Source organism: Suricata suricatta, chromosome 12 (genome assembly GCF_006229205.1).
Source record: "Suricata suricatta isolate VVHF042 chromosome 12, meerkat_22Aug2017_6uvM2_HiC, whole genome shotgun sequence".
Classification (NCBI taxonomy): domain Eukaryota; kingdom Metazoa; phylum Chordata; class Mammalia; order Carnivora; family Herpestidae; genus Suricata; species Suricata suricatta.
In genome coordinates this window covers 83,018,401-83,035,779 of record NC_043711.1, presented here as the reverse complement: position 1 = coordinate 83,035,779, position 17,379 = coordinate 83,018,401, and the positions used below count along the sequence as shown (strand labels likewise).

The window sequence follows — 17,379 nt, the reverse complement described above, 5'->3', positions numbered from 1 at the left end:
CTAGGCCAGAGCTTCATGCTCTGCTAATAAAATCCTGCCCCAGCCAAGTCTGAAACTCCAGAGGGACTCCTCAGCCCTAGCAACTAGGAGAAGGAGCCAGGAAATAAAACCCAGAGGCTTCTGGGGGGAGGAGCAAGCAGTATTTTGGCCCTTCGAGTGGTGTCCCCAAAGTGTCCTCATTCTGTGCAACCCTGAACCTCTACTCTTTACATCTACTTCCTGCTAACTTCATATCCTCTCTTGACCTCCTTGCTGACTTAAACTAATCCCTAACATGCCTCTCCCTTCGCACCATTTGCCTCTTCTAAAAACTTCTGTGGCTCCCAACGTATCACACTCATTAACACAGCATTTGTTAATTTGTTCAGCCTTCCACAAACCAGTCCTAGCTCTCTCGGGCTTCATCCCCACTTCTCCTACATGCAGCTTGTGTTAATGTCAAACTCCTCACTGTCTCTTCAACACTCTCCCACAGCCATGTTATTACTCAAGCTGTTTCCCCTGCCTGGAATGCCCTCTTCATGCCTTTCTGAATTCATATATTTTCTGTCTTCAGGACTCTACTCACCCCTTCTTCCTCCAGGTAGCCTTCCCCACCCATGTGTACAGAGCTATGTTGATGGACAGTCACTTATTTATTCAGTAACAAGAAGTGGTGATGACTAAATTGTGTGTGTGTGTGTGTGTGTGTCTTCTCCAATGGATGGTTGGCATCCCAAGGGTGTAATCTTTGTCCATATACTATCCCCACTCAGCCTATGCTGGGACTGGCAGAGTAGGGAAAAAAGCTCAGCATTTATAGATCAAGAAGGGTGACTGGTATAGGAGTCTTCACCTGGACCCTGAACCCTGGATCTTGGATCCTGGTATAGGGAGCATCCTGTTGGGCACAGGATTTTGGTTCTCCAGGCCCAGGGAAGAGGCCCCCAGCATAAACTCTGATACCCTAAATGAGCTGGATTCTGCTCCCAGCTTTGGCCGAACACCATGTACAGACTGCTCGGGCAGATCCCAGTCTTCCGTTTCTCTGTAGAATCAAAGGTACCCTTGGAAGTAGCAGTATCCTCTCCTGAAACCCCTACGGCCCATCTCTCTGCATTGCAGAGTTATTATCAGGGCTGGAGGACACCTCAGATCTTAATTCATCCAAACTCCTCATCTTACAGGTGGAGAAACTGAGGCATAGAGAGGTCAAGTTACCTGCTTAGAATGGTAGACCAGCAGAGCTATCTCCTGAACCTGGTGGCAAAGGAGTGGGGGAGCTTAGTATTCTGAGACCCTGGTCTGGGCCTGAGGGTTGTAAAAAGAGGCAGTGAGCACCATGCTGCGGTTAATCCTGGAGACTTATTTCCAATTAGAGATGCCATTGCTGGGTAGACATGAATATCTACACATACGTATGCAGGCATCTGTGTACAAACATATACACATGCACATGAACTCACACCCATGGAGTTAACAGATGCCCATGCCCCCCATCCCTGCTCAGACATAAGCACCATCCCAGTTTTATGGGCTCCAGGATTAGAGGTCAAGAGGCCACACTTCTATTCCTGTCTGGGCCTGAAACTTGCCCTCCCCAATGGCTTGGGGCCCCCCACTTCAAAGGCAGAGATGTGTCAGATGTATCAGCCTGGATGTGTCCTTCACGAGACCTTGTGTGTACTTGAAGATATGTGCCCGCTGGAGAACTGCCTCACCATTCATCCCTCCCTTCTTTCCCCTCTGGAAAGAGAACAAGGAAGGCTGAGACAAAGACCACAGGGTAGCTTGGAAACTGAGTCAAAATCAGGAATGTTGGTCACTCAGAAGCAGAGCCCTCCCCTGCCCCCCACTAGCCCCAGAACTACAGTTAAATGAAGATTATGATACTATTGAGATTTCTATGTGCCACGTACTACTCTAAGTCCTTACCCATGTCAATAATTAATTTAATCTTCACAACAACTCTATGTAGATAATATTTTTCTTTCTATTTTACTGGTACAAGAAACTGGGACAGACAGGAAAAAATTTAATTGGTAAAGCCAACTAGGGCAGACATAATCCCCAAATTCCTCCCAAACCAAATGGCCTATACCTTAACCAGGAGAGCTATATCCCCAGAATTTCTATTCAAACAGGTTTGTTGTCCAACTCAGAGGTGTTTACATTGGAGGTGGGGTGTGTGTGTGTGTGTGTGTGTGTGTGTGTGCGTGTGTGTGTTGTGAACACCATGAAAAAGACCTTGGGCCGATTGTCAGTAAATCCAAATTTCAGTCCTGGTTCTATTCTGGGCTCAGTGCCTGGGTTCCTGCATAAGTCACTTTCTTTGTCAGTTTTTCCATCTGCAAAGTGGCTGGCCCCATGCTTCCTAAACTGTACCTCCATTCCCAACCTTCAGGCATCAGAGTTTGTCTGTGTCTGTTTGTCCTCCCTGAAGGAAGGAATAGTCAGGGCAGGATTCATTTCAGGAAGAGGAGGCAGGTGACAGGAAGTGAAATGCTTGGTTTGGTTTTAGTCCACCTGCCCATGGTTTGAGGATGGGGTGGTGACTTTGGGGTTCCATGGGTATGTTTGAGTGTGGACAATTACCCAAGTGAGCTGTTCTGGTGTGAATGCCCTATATGAATTCCCACACTTAGAACTTTTGAAAGGAAACGGTGGCATCCCTCCAGCTTTGAGGCTGGGAAGGAGAAAGTAGACAGTGGGGTTCCCTCCTGCTAAGGCAGCCACTTATCTAGGAGCAGATGGGCTCCCTGCAGCTCAGACCACTGCCCTTTTCTGCTCATAGCTCCTCCTTGGCTCCCTACCATCTCTAGGCTGCAATTCACACAGCAGACCAGGCATGCTCTCATGGCACTTGGTACACTGTAAACATTCCGTAAGTACTGACTGGAGGGGTGAGTGAAGCTGCCCTCACCCACTTGTTTAGCCTTCTCCGTCAACACACACACAGCATGCAAATGATCACACTCCAAGCTACCACCAGCTTTCCTGCTTCCAGGATTTTGCTCTTGCAGTTTCCTCTTCCTAGGGAACCCTCCCCTCTTCCCCTACCTAACCTCCATGTATGTAGACCCTCTCTAGTCTTCAAGATTAATGTAATTGGCAGTTTATATTTATTGAGCATTTACTGTATGCCTGTCACTCTCCAGGATGGACAGCGTTTCTATTCCCATTTTACAGTTGAGGAAATTGAGTTTCAGACTGATGAGGCCAAGATCATGTTTCTGTATACATAGCAGTGTATAGAAATACTGTATGTACATATGTGCACATAAAACAATAAAAAGCATAAAATTATAAAGCCTATGTGTGAAAAATGTATTTTTACCTAACATAAAATCATTCTCTCAAGCTGCACTCCCATGTGGGCCTTGAAGGAGCAAACTGCAATGTTTTGGAGATGCCCACATGCCAAGGACCCAAGAGAGGCCTCTAGAAGCTGAGAGCACCCCCAGATATCAGAAAGCAAGAAAATAGGGATCTCAATAATACGGCTCTAAGAAAATGAATTCTGCCAACAACCTGAGGGAACCTGGAAGACAAACTTTCCCTATTTGAGTCTCCAGATGAAGGCACGGCTGATCAACACCTCAGTTTCTCTCTGTGGGTCCCTGAGCAGAGAATCCACATGAGCTATGCCTGGAGTTCTGACTAAAAAAACTGTAGCTAATAAATACGTGTTGTCTTGAGCCCTTAAGTTTGTGGAAGTCTGTAACACAACTATAGGAGACTTCTACACATGTGTTCAAAACCTGTTAGCATGAATATCAAGAGGCAGCTTGAGTTACAAATCTTAAGTACATTTTGTCTTTTTTCTTAAAAGGTACTTTTTAAAGTTTATTTTTTTTTATTATTTTGAGAGAGAGAAACAGGGAGAGTGCAAGTGGGGGAGGGCCAAAGAGAGAGGGAAAGAGAGAGAATCCCAAACAGACTCTGCACTGTCAGTATAGAGCCCAATGTAGGACTCAAACTCACAAACTGCGAGATCATGACCTGATCTAGTACATTTTGTCTTAGTGCAAATATTTTTCTGAAACTCATAGTATTATAAATGGGAAAACATCATTTTTTTCTATCTTTTTTCTTTTGCCAAAGTCACATACTTGAAATTGAGTAACTTGAATATGTGGGTTGCAACTCCAAGTACATATCAGTCAACAGGCACTTCCTCCAGGAAGCTTTCCAAGATCTCTCTGGGAAGAAATGATATCTCACTCCTCAGAGCTCCCAAAACATATTGTCTGCCTGTCTCTTAGACCATTATACACTTTAAATTCACCACACTCAGTAATAACTAGTTATATCTGGGAGGTGGATACTTGTTCTATACTTGAGAATCTCCTTCAGTGTAAACAGTAACATAATCAAGAGACATGGGGATAAGGGCTATAACAGTGGGTTAGACAAGATGCTAAGTGAATCCAAAGAGAGAGAGATTCAAGGATGGCTTCAGGGAAGACAAGGCATCTGAAGTAGGCTTTAAATGATGAGTAGAAGCTTGCCTTGGGACAAATGGGTTAATGGCCTGGAATATGATTTCAAATCAGGAGCCCTGCACCCTTGTCTGGTCTCTGCTTCTGACTTGCTATGTGATTTTGGGTTACTTTCTGCCCTCCGTGGGTCTCTGTTTCTGTATCTGTACAATGGAGACATTAATGTGGAATCCCTTTGTCTGCTGACTTGTTTTCTGCCCAGGGCTTTCTAAGGAGAGTTTCGTTTTGTCTGACTGCTTTTTTTTTTTTTTTTTGAGATACAAAAGTAGGATATTAGGATGACAGACACTGAATGGAAAGGTGGGGAGGGAAAAGTAAAGCAAGGCTGTGGGAAAGAGCCTAGGGGGACATTTTTGATGGAAAGTGACAAGTTTGGTGAGTGATGGACACTAAGAGGCAGCATTGTGGTGTGAGAGGGTTAATGAGAACACAGGAGACTCTAAAGAGTGTTGACATGGATTAGAGACCCTCTGATGTCTTTCAAGAATTATAAGTAAATTAAATTAGAGTCATATCTTAAAAAAGTTTTTTAATGTTTATTTATTTTTGAGAGAGAGACACAGAGCCTGAGCAGGGGAAAGACAGAGAGAGAGGGAGACACAGAATCAGAAGTAAGCTTCAGGCTTCAAACTGTTAGCACAAGAGCGCCACTTTGAGTGAGACTCAAACTGAGGAACGTCAAGATCATGACCTGAGCCAAAATCAAACGCTCACCTGACTGAGCCACCCAGCCACCCCATAGAGTCATTTTATTTTTTATTTCTTATTTCTTGAAGTCAACAAATATTTATTGAGTGCCTGTTTTGTGTTAGGTATTGCTCCAGGTACTTAGGACACATGAGAGAATACAACAAAGGTCCCTGCCCTCATGGAGCTTACAGTCTAGCATTTATTACCATTGTACCTGCACACTGTCTGTGACCCTGGGCAAGTCACTGCATCTGTCTGTGCTTGTCGTCGACTGCCTGATAACGGGAATAAACAGGCCCTGCTCAGACGTGGGTAACATGCCTGGTGCACTGTAAATGCCCACCCTCAACCCACAACCCAGACAACAGGAAGTGCTGGACTTTTAATAGTAAAGTACAAGGGGGAAAGGGAGGCATTTGATCAGGGTGGTAAGGTGTCCTGCCACACCAGGGCCTGGGCTAGCTACACAAACTGCTGCTGCTGCTGCTGCTGCTGCTTGGTGGCTGCCTTGCTGGCAAGGTCCTCAGCCTTCTCTGTAGCTACCAGTGCTGTCTCCTTTGCCTTCTCCTTGGTTCCCTTGGCTCTCTCAATGAGGGGTTTGGAAGGGGCCTCACCTTGCAGCTTGACCAGGATGGATTCAAAGCCCTTCATAGTCTTGGTCACATTGCTTTTGAACCCAGCAAGGCCAAATTCCTAGAGGGCTCTGGAGACACCAAATAAGCTGGAGGAGACCCAGGCTTCCTGACGGGTTTTGGTCCAGTTGCTGTTATCAGAGTTCACACAGTAAACACATAATTCTTTCACCACCAGCGGCCAGTCATGGTTGATGTTCCAGGTGAAGGTGGTTGCGGTCTGGTTCTGTGGGTCCACAGTAGAATCCTCCAAGATGTACACCAAAGGATCAACATTGACAGGAAACAGTCGCTCTGCCCAGTGGGGCATCCTGTTGGTCTTGGTCAGGAGACACTGAGAAGGAGCTTCTGGTCAGGGTCCTGGTGCACTGTCTTCTGTCAAGATACATTTGCTATAGGGATTTGGGTACTGCTGCCCAAAGACAGCTAACACTTGGTCCCAGGAACTGTGGAGCAAGCACGCTCTGGCCCAGAAGTATTTCACCATCTTCCCACCCTGGGGTAGGGGTGTGGGGGTGGAGAAGGGGGTGGAGTAGGGGCACAACACCCTGCCCAAGCACAAGCAGCAGCCCCAGCCTGAGGAGTTGTCTGACCACAAGCCTAGAGCCATTTTTAAATTACTTTTGGGAGTTGGACTATTGTTCTTGGATTTAAAACACTTTAATTCATTTCTGAATAGATTAAAATACACATAATTCAAACGCCCAGAGAATAAAATGATATAGGTTTCCTTCTCATTTCTACTCCCAGCACCCTCCAATCAACTTCTGCTCCCCAGGGGTGACTGCTGTTACCCAGCCTGTTGTGGGAAGTGTCAGAAATATTCTTTACATATACATATGTATATGTGATTTCCCCATTTTGAACACAAATGATAGCTGTGCATGCTGTTCTGAAATTTGTGGGTTTTTAAACATTTTTTAATGTTTATTTATTTTTGAGAAAGACAGAGTATGAGTGGGGCAGGGGCAGAGGGAGAAGGAGACACAGAATCTGAAGCAGGCTCCAGGCTCGGAGCTGTCAGCACAGAGCCCAACATGGGGCTCAAACTCATGAACTGTGAGATCATGACCTGAGCTGAAGCTAGACAGTTAACTGACTGAGCTATCCAGGTACTCCTGAAATTTGCTTTTCTTAATTCAACAATATAACATGGAGATCAGTCTCTAATAGTACATAGTACCTCCTCATTCTTTGTTAATAACCACACAGCATTACATTATATCATGGTATGGATAGATCGAAGTTGTCCAATCAGTCCCCTGTAGCTGAATATTTGCTTTGTTTTCAACAATTTATCCTTTATACTGCCATTCTTGAATGTGACATTGGAGTTTAAGCCTGGGCCATGTGGAGCCCTGTGATTTATTTGGGTTATGGGAGGATTTGGGTTCAATGGGATCTTTGAAAGATACTGATTCAATCTCTGACCAAACTCTTCCCACTACCCTTTCCCTTGGTTTTCTACTCACCCAACCTCTGGTCCCAGAGTGGCAGCCTCAGTTCTTTATCATGACCTGCTCTCTGAGGTCCTCTGAACTCTTCCTACTCCATAAAACCCTCCTGGCCTGATTCCCTCGATTCAAGCCAAGAGTCTATCAATGGGATCTTTGGGTAGAAAAGCTCAGGATAGACTCTGAATAGATGGGAAATATTTATTGATCAATTCCTGAACTTACCTGGGGACTTTATATCTATCTAATTGTCTGTTTTTCTATGGATTTTGTTCCACCTGTCTGCCAAAGGAATTCTCTGGGTCAGGGTATACAAAATTACTTGTGGGTATTTTAAAAAATGTGCCTTCCTGGGGTGCCTGTGTGGCTCAGTCCAGCAAGCGTATGACTCTCGATTTCGGCTCAGGTCCTGATCATGCAGTGGTGAGATGGAACCGTGCATTGAGCCCCGAGTCAGTCTTCCAGCTGAGCTTGGAGCCTGCTTAATATTCTCTCTCCCTCTCCATTGACCTCTCCCCCTACTTGCACACATGTTCGCTCTCTCAAAATAAATAAACATTTTTTAAAATGTTCCTTCTTGGGGCACCTGGCTCAGTTGGTTGAGTGTCCAGCTTCGGCTCAGGTCATGATCTCAGAGTTTGTGGGCTCGAGCCCCATGTCGGGCTCTGTGCTGACAGCTTAGCTCAGAGCCTGGAGCCTTACTTCAGATTCTGTGTCCCCTTCCCCCTCTGACCCTCCCCTGCTCATGCTGTCTCTCTCTCTCCCTCTCTCTCTCAAAAATAAATAAAATATTAAAAAAATAAAAAAAACAATAAAATGTGCCTTCTTGTAGGAGAAAAAACCCTTCTACCTGTAATGGAATTGCATGGAATGGTTATTTAGAGGTCATCTATGGCACTAAGTTTACAGATGAGTAAACTGAAGTGTGGATGAGGGGGAGGGCTTGCCCAGGGTAATCAAATGAGCAAGTGAAAGGGACAGGAAAGATACCAGAAGCTTCCATTTCCAGTTCTTACCCTTTCACTCTCTTCTCCAAGAGTTCAAATTCAACCTTTATTCTCACAAATTCTAGTACATAAAGGCAACAGAATTGTAGTATTATTCATATAATGGATGACTACTTTAGCAATAAAAAGGAATAAAATATAATACTTATAAAAATTTGGATGAACCTCAAAATATGACGCTGAACAGAAGATGCTAAAGAGTACATATTATATGATTATACTAGTATGAACTTCTAGAAAAGGCAAAAGGAGCACATATACTGGCAGAGAACAGGTCTATAGCCGCCTGTGGATAGGTGGAAGGACTGAGTACAAAGGGGAGCAAAGGAATTTTCTGGAATGATGGGATACTCTATATTTTGACTGTGAGAGTGGTTACATGGTGTCAAAATTCATTACACCTCAGCATAGTTGGCTTAAAAAGGAAAAAAGAAGCAACATGGAAAGATGCTTAATTTATTTAAGAAAAGACAATCTTCGCTTCGCCACCTACAGGAACGATTTCCGGAGGAACTTGATCCTCAATTTGGGACTTTTTGCTGCGGGCATTTGGCTGGCCAGGAATCTGAGTGACATCGCTCTAATGGCCCCTGAGCCAGGTTACAGCCAAATAGACGCATGGAACTCCCTGTGCTGTGCTCGAACCTTCCAAAAGTAGCCTCCAGTCTTTAACCATCACAAGACTTTCCCTGATGGAAGTTGAAGTTTCATTCAGACGGGCACCTTCCCTCCCCGATTGCCTTTTCTTCGTTGAGCCCACTCAGAACTCCATCCTCTGGTCAGCAGTCAACTTTCAAAGCGTTGTCCTCTGTTCTGTAAGGTTCTGTACATAGTTCCAAAGTTTCTGCAGGGGATGATTTTTGCTCTTGTCCCGAGTGGAATAACGTAATGGTATTTTAACAAATATTTGGAATAAAATTGCACACAAAGACACACACACACACAAAAAAAAAGAAAGAAAAGGAAAGAAAAAGAAAAAAGAAAAGACAATCTTACCACTGACCTACATGCACAAAATCAACATTGACCAACTCATTTGAGAAGGGCAAGCTTAGCAGTTCATAACCCTCAGATCAGATGTTTCCCATCTTTGAAGTGAAGTTGTCACAGATTTTGGTCAGAACATCATTTTCCTTAGGCTTTTGTTCAAGAATTTCTTGTGTCTCAAAATCATTCCTGACTTGGGTTGGATTAAAAAGCTAGTGACTACTACTCCTTCGCTCTATTTCAGGCTGATTTATTGGCTTGACAGATTTAATGTTTCTACTGTGGAGGTCTTCAAAGTGTTTCAGTCCTTAAGAAAGAAAAATTAATTTTAAAAAATAAATTAAATTAAAAAATAAATATAAAAACCACTTCAAACGCATTTATATTCAAAACCCAAATACATTACTTTAAACAAGAAAAAAAGAAAGAAAAATTATTTGCACAAGTAATAACAGCCATGGCTAATGTCAATTGATTGCTTTCTATGTTCTGGGAGGTATTCTAAAGGTATTTCATGTAATATTTCATTACAGCTTCAGAACAATCAAATAAGGGAGCTACTCTTATTATCCCCATTTGTAGGCTTAGAAACTGAGGCACAGAGAGCTTGAATTATCTGCCCAAGTTTTGACAGCTACTCAGTGATGGACTGGGATACGAATCCTATTAGCTTGGCTCCAGAGCCCATCTAGCTGTTCAGCACTACATGGCATTAACAGTGAACATGACTCAAGAGTGATAGTGAAGCTCTTTTGCCTTAGGATCCCTTCCTCACTGGTATCAGAAATTCCACCATTATTGCTTCCTCCCTCACAGTTAAGCATTGCCCTGTTTAGATGCCTCCTAAAATACAATTAATTAAGAGAGTAGGAATGCTAAATCCCTACACATCTAGTTGACTGGTTTTTTTTTTCACTGTATTCTCCACTGAAGGAACCGACAGAGAAACATGGATTGGGGAACAGGGTGGCAGGGCATTGAGGAGAATGAACAGAGAGGTAAGAGGTTGGAGCCAGATGTCCCAATTTTCCTGGGCTGGCCCTGTTCAACCTCACATTGATGGGGCCTCTGGAAATACGACCCTGTAGCCAGTTGGCTCTGGTTCTCAGCCCAGAACTCTGGGGACAGGGAGTCAAGTGGGTCAGAGGTGACAGAAGAGGTTCTTTGGAATGATGCAAGGAGTAGCTCAGGTGCCTCTGAGCCAAGGTATCCTTGTGGGGGGGGAGGGGCAGGTGGGACAAAGGGCATGATATGAATCCTTCTCTCAGAAGAAGGAGAGTCAGCCTCAGCCTCAGCCTCAGCCTCACTCTTTTGCCTTGGGGTAGTTTAATTCTATCCACCTGAATTCTATTTTTTTTTATTAAAATGCATTTTTAAAAAATATTTTATTGTCAAATTGTTTTCCATACAACACCCAGTGCTCTTCCCCATAAGTGCCCTCCACCATCACCACCACCTCTTTTCCCCCATCCCCCTTCCCCTTCAACTCTCAGTTCATTTTCAGCATTCAATAGTCTCTCAAGTTTTGTATCCCTCTCTCTCCCCAACTCTCTGTCCCTCCTCCACTCCCCCTGGTTCTCCTTTAGGTCTCTCCTGTTTTCCTGTTAGACCTATGAGTGCAAACATATGGTTTCTGTCCTTCTCTGCCTGGCTTACTTCGCTCAGCATGACACCCTCAAGGTCCATCCACTTTCCTACAAATGGCCACATGTCATTCCCTCTCATTGCCATGTAGTACTCCATCGTATATATATACCACATCTTCTTGATCCACTCATCAGGTGATGGACATTTAGGCTCTTTCCATGTTTTGGCTATTGTTGACATTGCTGCTATGAATAAAATGCATTTTAAATGATGCAACAATCTATGTAAATTAAAACAAATTTTGTAATTAAAAACATTTTAAGTATAAAATTCAAACAATCAAGATAAAGTTAAAGTCCCTTGACCATCCCTCATCCAATTCAAGAGATCTTCCACCACTGTCTCTATTTGGGAGTGTATCCTTTCCTTTTTTCTTTCTTTAGAGAGAGGGAGAAGGCACTTTTTTTTTAAATGTTTTATTTATTTTTGAGAGAGAGAGGGAGAGGGTGGGAGTGAGAGGGAGAATATTTTTCTTAAGTTTATTTATTGACTTTGAGAGAGAGAGAGAGAGCACACGACCAAGCAAGGTAGGGAGAGAATCCCAAGCAGGCTCCACACTGCCAGCATGGAGCTTGATGTAAGGCTCGGCACAGGGCTTAATGTGGGTCTTGAACTCACAAACCATGAGATCACAAACTGAGTTGAAACCAAGAGTCAGATGCTTAACTGACTGAGCCACCCAGGCGCCCTGAGATAGAATCTTAAGCAGCCTCCACACTCAGTGCAGACTCTAATATGGGGCTTCATCCCACAACCATGGGATCATGACCTGAGCTGCTGAAATCAAGAGTCAGATGCTCAACCAACTGAGCCACCTAGGTGCCCCTCCTTCCCTTTTTGTAATGTGTGTGTGTGTGTGTGTGTGTGTGTGTGTGTGTGTGTGAAGTGTTTTGTTTCCTTGGGCTTGTTTTGCTTTTGCTTCTAGTTTTAGGATTATGCTTTACATTTTTAAATTTACTTACTTAATTACAGGGACAGAGTTCAAAATTCCAAAGGTTCAATAGGTAATATTGTAAAAAGCAGGGCCCCTCCCTTCCCTGTTCCCACCATCCAGTCTCCTCCCTGGTGGCAACCATTAATTCTAGTTTCCTGTTATTCCTTCCAGTGGTATTCTATGCAATTAAAATTCAGTGCATATATATGTGTGTGTGTGTGTGTGTGTGTGTGTGTGTGTATTTTTCACACAAATAGAGACACTGTTCTGTATCTAGTTGTTTTTTTTCACTTTACAGTATAATAAAGCATACAGTATAGTTCCTTATCAGTAGCCTCATTTTTTCTTACACATGCATAGTATTCCATTGTATTTATGCACGTTTATCGATTCCCCTATGGGAAGAAAGATTGTTCTCAACATTTTATTATTACAAATAAGGATGCATCCATTACTTTGCATATTTATTCATAAGATGGATATTTATTAGTAGGGATTAGTCAGGTGAGGTTATTTTAAAAGTTTGATATTATCAAAGAGCCTTTAGGATGTACCAATTTTTACTGCTTATAAGTTTGTTTGGTTGTTTTTACATAAATATGTCATATTATATACTCTGTCCTGAACACCCACATTTTTCACTCAGTGATATGACTCTAGTTCTACCTATGTCAATATACAATACAAAAACCTGTCTTACAGTTTCCCATTGTGTGGCCACAGATAGCTTATTTAACTATAGATAGTTTATCAGTGGACATTTGGGTGGTTTTCAATTTTTTGCTCCCACAAGCAACGCTACAATGACTATTTTTGTGTGACCAGAATAGATTCAGAGAAATGACTTACAAGATTGATTGATAAAATAGGTATACATATTTTACATTTCAATACATGCTATCAAATTGCTGTCCCAAAATGTGCCAGATTAGACTTCTGCCAATGGTCCATGAAAGCTTTCAGTTTATATCTAGAAGCAGCCCATGTATTTCCTCCTGTATCAAAGCTCAAAGTCCCAGTTATCACTGGGATGATCCAGCCCTGAGGCCCTTTCTGCAGAATGTGAGTGGACAAGCTGAGTATTGGGAAGGATGAACACAGGCTAGGGGTAGTCTGTCCTTCATTAACCAGGTGGTCATCTAGACAACACACCCCTCTCCAAAGAAAAGGCAAGGCTACTTTGGGAGAGAGTGAACTCCCCATCATTAGAAGTGTCTGAATGGAGATTTGGTGGCAACAAATGTTCTGAGCATGTGCTCTGTGTCAGATCTTGGGATGGATGTCTTGACTCAGAAATGTGTCATATCCATTTCCTGCTCTCCCAGAGGCTGATAATCAGGGAGAAAATAGATCAGTAAACCATGATAATTCTGTCAACCAAGTTTTGAATGGGACTTCCTTTTCTGACTATAGCTGGTATTTCCTGCTACATAACACATGGAAACATTGGAAATCAAAATAACAAACATCCCTTTATTTTTATTTTTTTTAAGTTTATTTTTTTATTGAGAGAGAGAAACAGAGAGACAGAGAGAAGAAGCAGAGAGAGAGGGAGAGAAAGAATTCCAAGCAGACTCTGTGCTGTCAACGCAGAGCCCAACCCAGGCTCCATCTCATGAACCATGAGATCATGACCTGAGCTAAAATCAAGAGTCAGACACAGGGGCTCCTGAGTGGCTCAGTTGGTTGAGTGTCCAAACTTTTGATTTCAGCTCAGGTCATGATCCCACAGTTGTGGGACTGAACTCCGAGTCAGGCTCCATGTTGAGAGTGGAGCCTGCTGAAGATTCTCTGTCTCTCTGTCTCTCTGTCTCTCTCTGTCTCTCTGTCTCTCTGTCTCTCTCTCTCTCTCTCTCTCTCTCTCTCTCCCTCAAAAAAAAAAAGAGTTGACCAACTTAGTCAACTAAGCCACCCAGGCATCCTTTCAAATGCACAATGGAACCTGCAACAATTACAGTTTGGGTTTTAACAGATGTTTGGGGGAGATGAAGATTTGGGTTTACATGAAGTTTGGGATTTGAACTAAGAACCTTGAAGGGCTATACCCACAGTGAAAGATTAGAAGAAAACAAACTTCTGAATACCAGCAAAGGAGACAAAAAGGATATGTGTCCATCTTGACCTGATATTTGGGTGCAGGAAAGAAATGATCTGAGAATCTGAAACCCCATACCTGTCCTCAACGAGTCTGGAGTTCATATTTACATCACCTGCATGGTTGGGAATCTTCAAGGCTGAGAAATTTACACAAAAGGACACCAACTCCAAAACCAACTCTCAGATGCCTAGGAGAAACAAATGCAAATCCTCTCTGGATATCCCCCACCCCCAATTGCAGCCTATACAGAATTCCTATGTATAGAACCCTTCCAAACATTATTTAATAATCCATAAGGAAACAATTGATGAAATACACAAGGAAATGATCCACTATGAGCAAGGTTCAGTGACACAACAAATCAGACTGCCAGAAACTTCAGATACCAGAATTATCAGATAGTGATTATCAAGTGCAGCTTGGAGGCAGCTGCTTAGTGCTTTCTTTGGGGGTATGGAGAAAGAACTGACTTCCAGATGGAACCAAAATCTTCACAGAGATGGAAACTTGAAGAATGTGCCTTAGAAGATAAGTAGGATTTTCCCAAATGAGTACAAGTGCTGTTGGATAGCCAGTGGGGTGTACACAGTTAGAAGGAAGTACCAAGGAAATGACAATTGATAGTTTATTTTCTCAGGTGCAAATAGGGCAGAAGAGTGGGGGATGAGTCAAGGGAGGTAGGTGGGGGTGGGGTAGATCATGCTGGTCCTTGTGAGCCAGCCTAAGGACTTCAATTCTTAAACTAAGTGCAAAGGAAAGCCAGTGAAGAGTTTTAAGTGAAGGGTTAATGACATTCATTTGTTCATTTGTTCATTCATTCATTCATTCAAGCAGTGGATATCAAACCTAAAGAGGTAGTTGTAGGATGGAGAGTGGCAACAGGAATCCTGGCTGGAGAGTATAGTAGACATCTATGTGTGGAATGCTGGTGGCTTAGACCATGATGATGGCAGTGAAGATGGAGAGGATTAAGTTGATTTGATTAATCTTTAGGTCAAAGCCTGAAGGTGGATTATGCACAAGGGACGACTATTGGGAGGGGTCAAGGCTGATTCTCAGGTTTTTCGTTGAAAAGCTGAAAGACTGGTGGTGCCATTCAGACAGATAAGGAATTAAAGAGGAAGAGTGAGTTGTTAAAAGGAAGATCATGAGCTCACTTTTAGATATTTGGAATTTAGGGGTGCCTGGGTGACTCAGTCAGTTAAATATCTGACTTTGGCTTAGGTCATGATTTCATAGGTCATGGGTTCAAGAGCCTTGTGTTGGACTCTGTGCTGACAACTCAGAGCCTGGAGCCTGCTTCCCATTCTGTGTCTCCCTCTCTCTCTCTCTCTGCCCCTCCCCTCCTCTCAAAAATAAAATTTAAAAATTTAGATATTTGGAATTTAAAGTGTCAATGTCTAGTTTGATACACATGTCTGAATATCAATAAGTGAAACCTGGGCTGGAAATAAACATCTGAGAATCACCAAAATATAAATGGTAATTAAAGCCAGGGAAGTATATCCCTGGTAATTAAAGCCAGGGAAGAAATCAGGAGGCTGATTTCCATCTCCTGTTGTATTGGTTAGGAGCTTTTGGTTGCAGGTAACTAAAGACCCAACTCAAATGGGATTAAACTAGAAAAGAAATTTGGTTGACATGTTTAACACTGATTACCTTCAGGCAAGCCTTGATCCAGTGTCTCAAATAATGGAACTAAGATCCAGTCTTTTCTAATTTTTCCAAAATACTTCCTAGGAATTGGCTTATTTCTCAACAGGCTCTCTCTTTGTGACCACATGCTAGTGTAGGAGAATGGTGGCACTGCTTGTGACCTGGTGACCTTATGTGTATTCATTCATATAAGCCACATGGGCAAAGGTTTGAAAAGCTTATCTGAGTCTTGACAGACTGCCTCTTGACCCTCCCTGAACAGGAGAGGATGGGAGGCTTGTAAGACTCTGACACCATCTTCTCTCCGTCTTCTCAGGGTCTCCCTATCTCTCCTGGGAGGCTGTAATGAGATAGTTTTCTTACATCTTCCCAGGATCTGAGGAGCTAATGGGACTTTCTACCCCATCCTGCTCAGAATGGAGCTACAAAATAGAAAACCTGTTAACTGCAATCTAGAATTGGCTCCTTGGCAACAAGGTGTCTACAACTCATGTTGCAATTGCCCAGCCCTTTTTGTTTCAGTGTCATCCTTATTATTGTGTATACAAGGATCACAGGGAGCTGGCTCATTCTTCTTGCTGTGTATGTAAGTAATAAACTGCTTACATTGAAAACGGCTCATTGTATCTTTACCAGTAGAATTAGTCAGGGCTTGGCTTTGGCCTTGCCTTATCTTGTCTTGTACTTATAAACTGCCAGCTATTTCTAGTCTGGGTGTTTCCAAACTCAAACCCAGCAGGAAAGAAAAGAACCATTTTCCCAAATGGCTCAATCCAAAATTCCAGAATTGAGATGTTTTTGTTTTGTTTTGTTTTGTTTTGTTTTAGCTCTATTGACCTGATTTGGGTCATATGCTCATCCCTGAACTAATCACTGTGGCTAGGGATGTGGAGTGTGTTTGTTGTTAGTTTAAGCCATTTAGGGTACATTACTGGAAATGGGTTGAGGTAAATCCTACTCAAATCACAGAGCTGAGAATTCAGGGTCCTGTTTGGAAAGGGGAAGGAAAATGTGGATTGTATGCCAGGAACAACAAGCAAAGCCCACTATACCTGTTTCATTTCCCAGAGCAGGGAAGTCTGCGTGTATCTGGGGGAAGGACATGAGGGGTCTGAATACATAGTTGTGGATGTATGGCTCTTGAGGTGGGAGAGGGGTTCAGAGACAGGAAGCTGATCTAGAAGAAGCCAGTCTTCTCAGGTTGTAGTTCTAGTATATATCTTGGTCTTGTTTTCCTAACAGGATGGCTTCTGCAATGGTGAGCATTTGTAGGAAGGGGACAGGAAGGAAATTGAGAGGGCTGGAGGCATAGAGTCCTGGAAATCTGTCTTCAGGGCATTATGGAAGGCCGGATTTCTGGTTCCTTTTGGGCCCTTACAACACTTGAGTGCAAGGATTGAGGAGGGAGCTGGTGTGGGTCTCCTACTTGGTCTCACCAGACCCCCAACCCAGGAACAAGAGGCAGCTAGTATAGGAGACAGATGGTGAGAATCCTGTTTTCTGGACCTAGTGCTGCCACTGATTTGCTGTGTGATCCTAGGGCAGGCACTACCCTTCTCTGAGACTTAGTTTCCCAATCTGTACGATGAACTAGATCAGGTCTTTCACCTTTTCAGTCTTAAGGATGTCTTCAATTATTTTTCCCTACATGCCATTGCCTTCCACTCATCCTACTTATTGAGTTGCTATTGTTCATTTTTAAGTTTTTATATAGTTTGTTTTCTGATGAAAAAGCTACACAAACATAGATCAAGCCAATGCTGTATCTTTAATTCTTCTTTTTGTTTTTATAG

General features: G+C 43.1%; 1 pseudogene; it reads right to left on the bottom strand.

Moving 5' to 3' along the window:
• Positions 1-5,633: 5,633 nt before the first annotated feature.
• LOC115272971 lies at positions 5,634-6,290 on the bottom strand (annotated as a pseudogene).
• Positions 6,291-17,379: the final 11,089 nt, after the last annotated feature.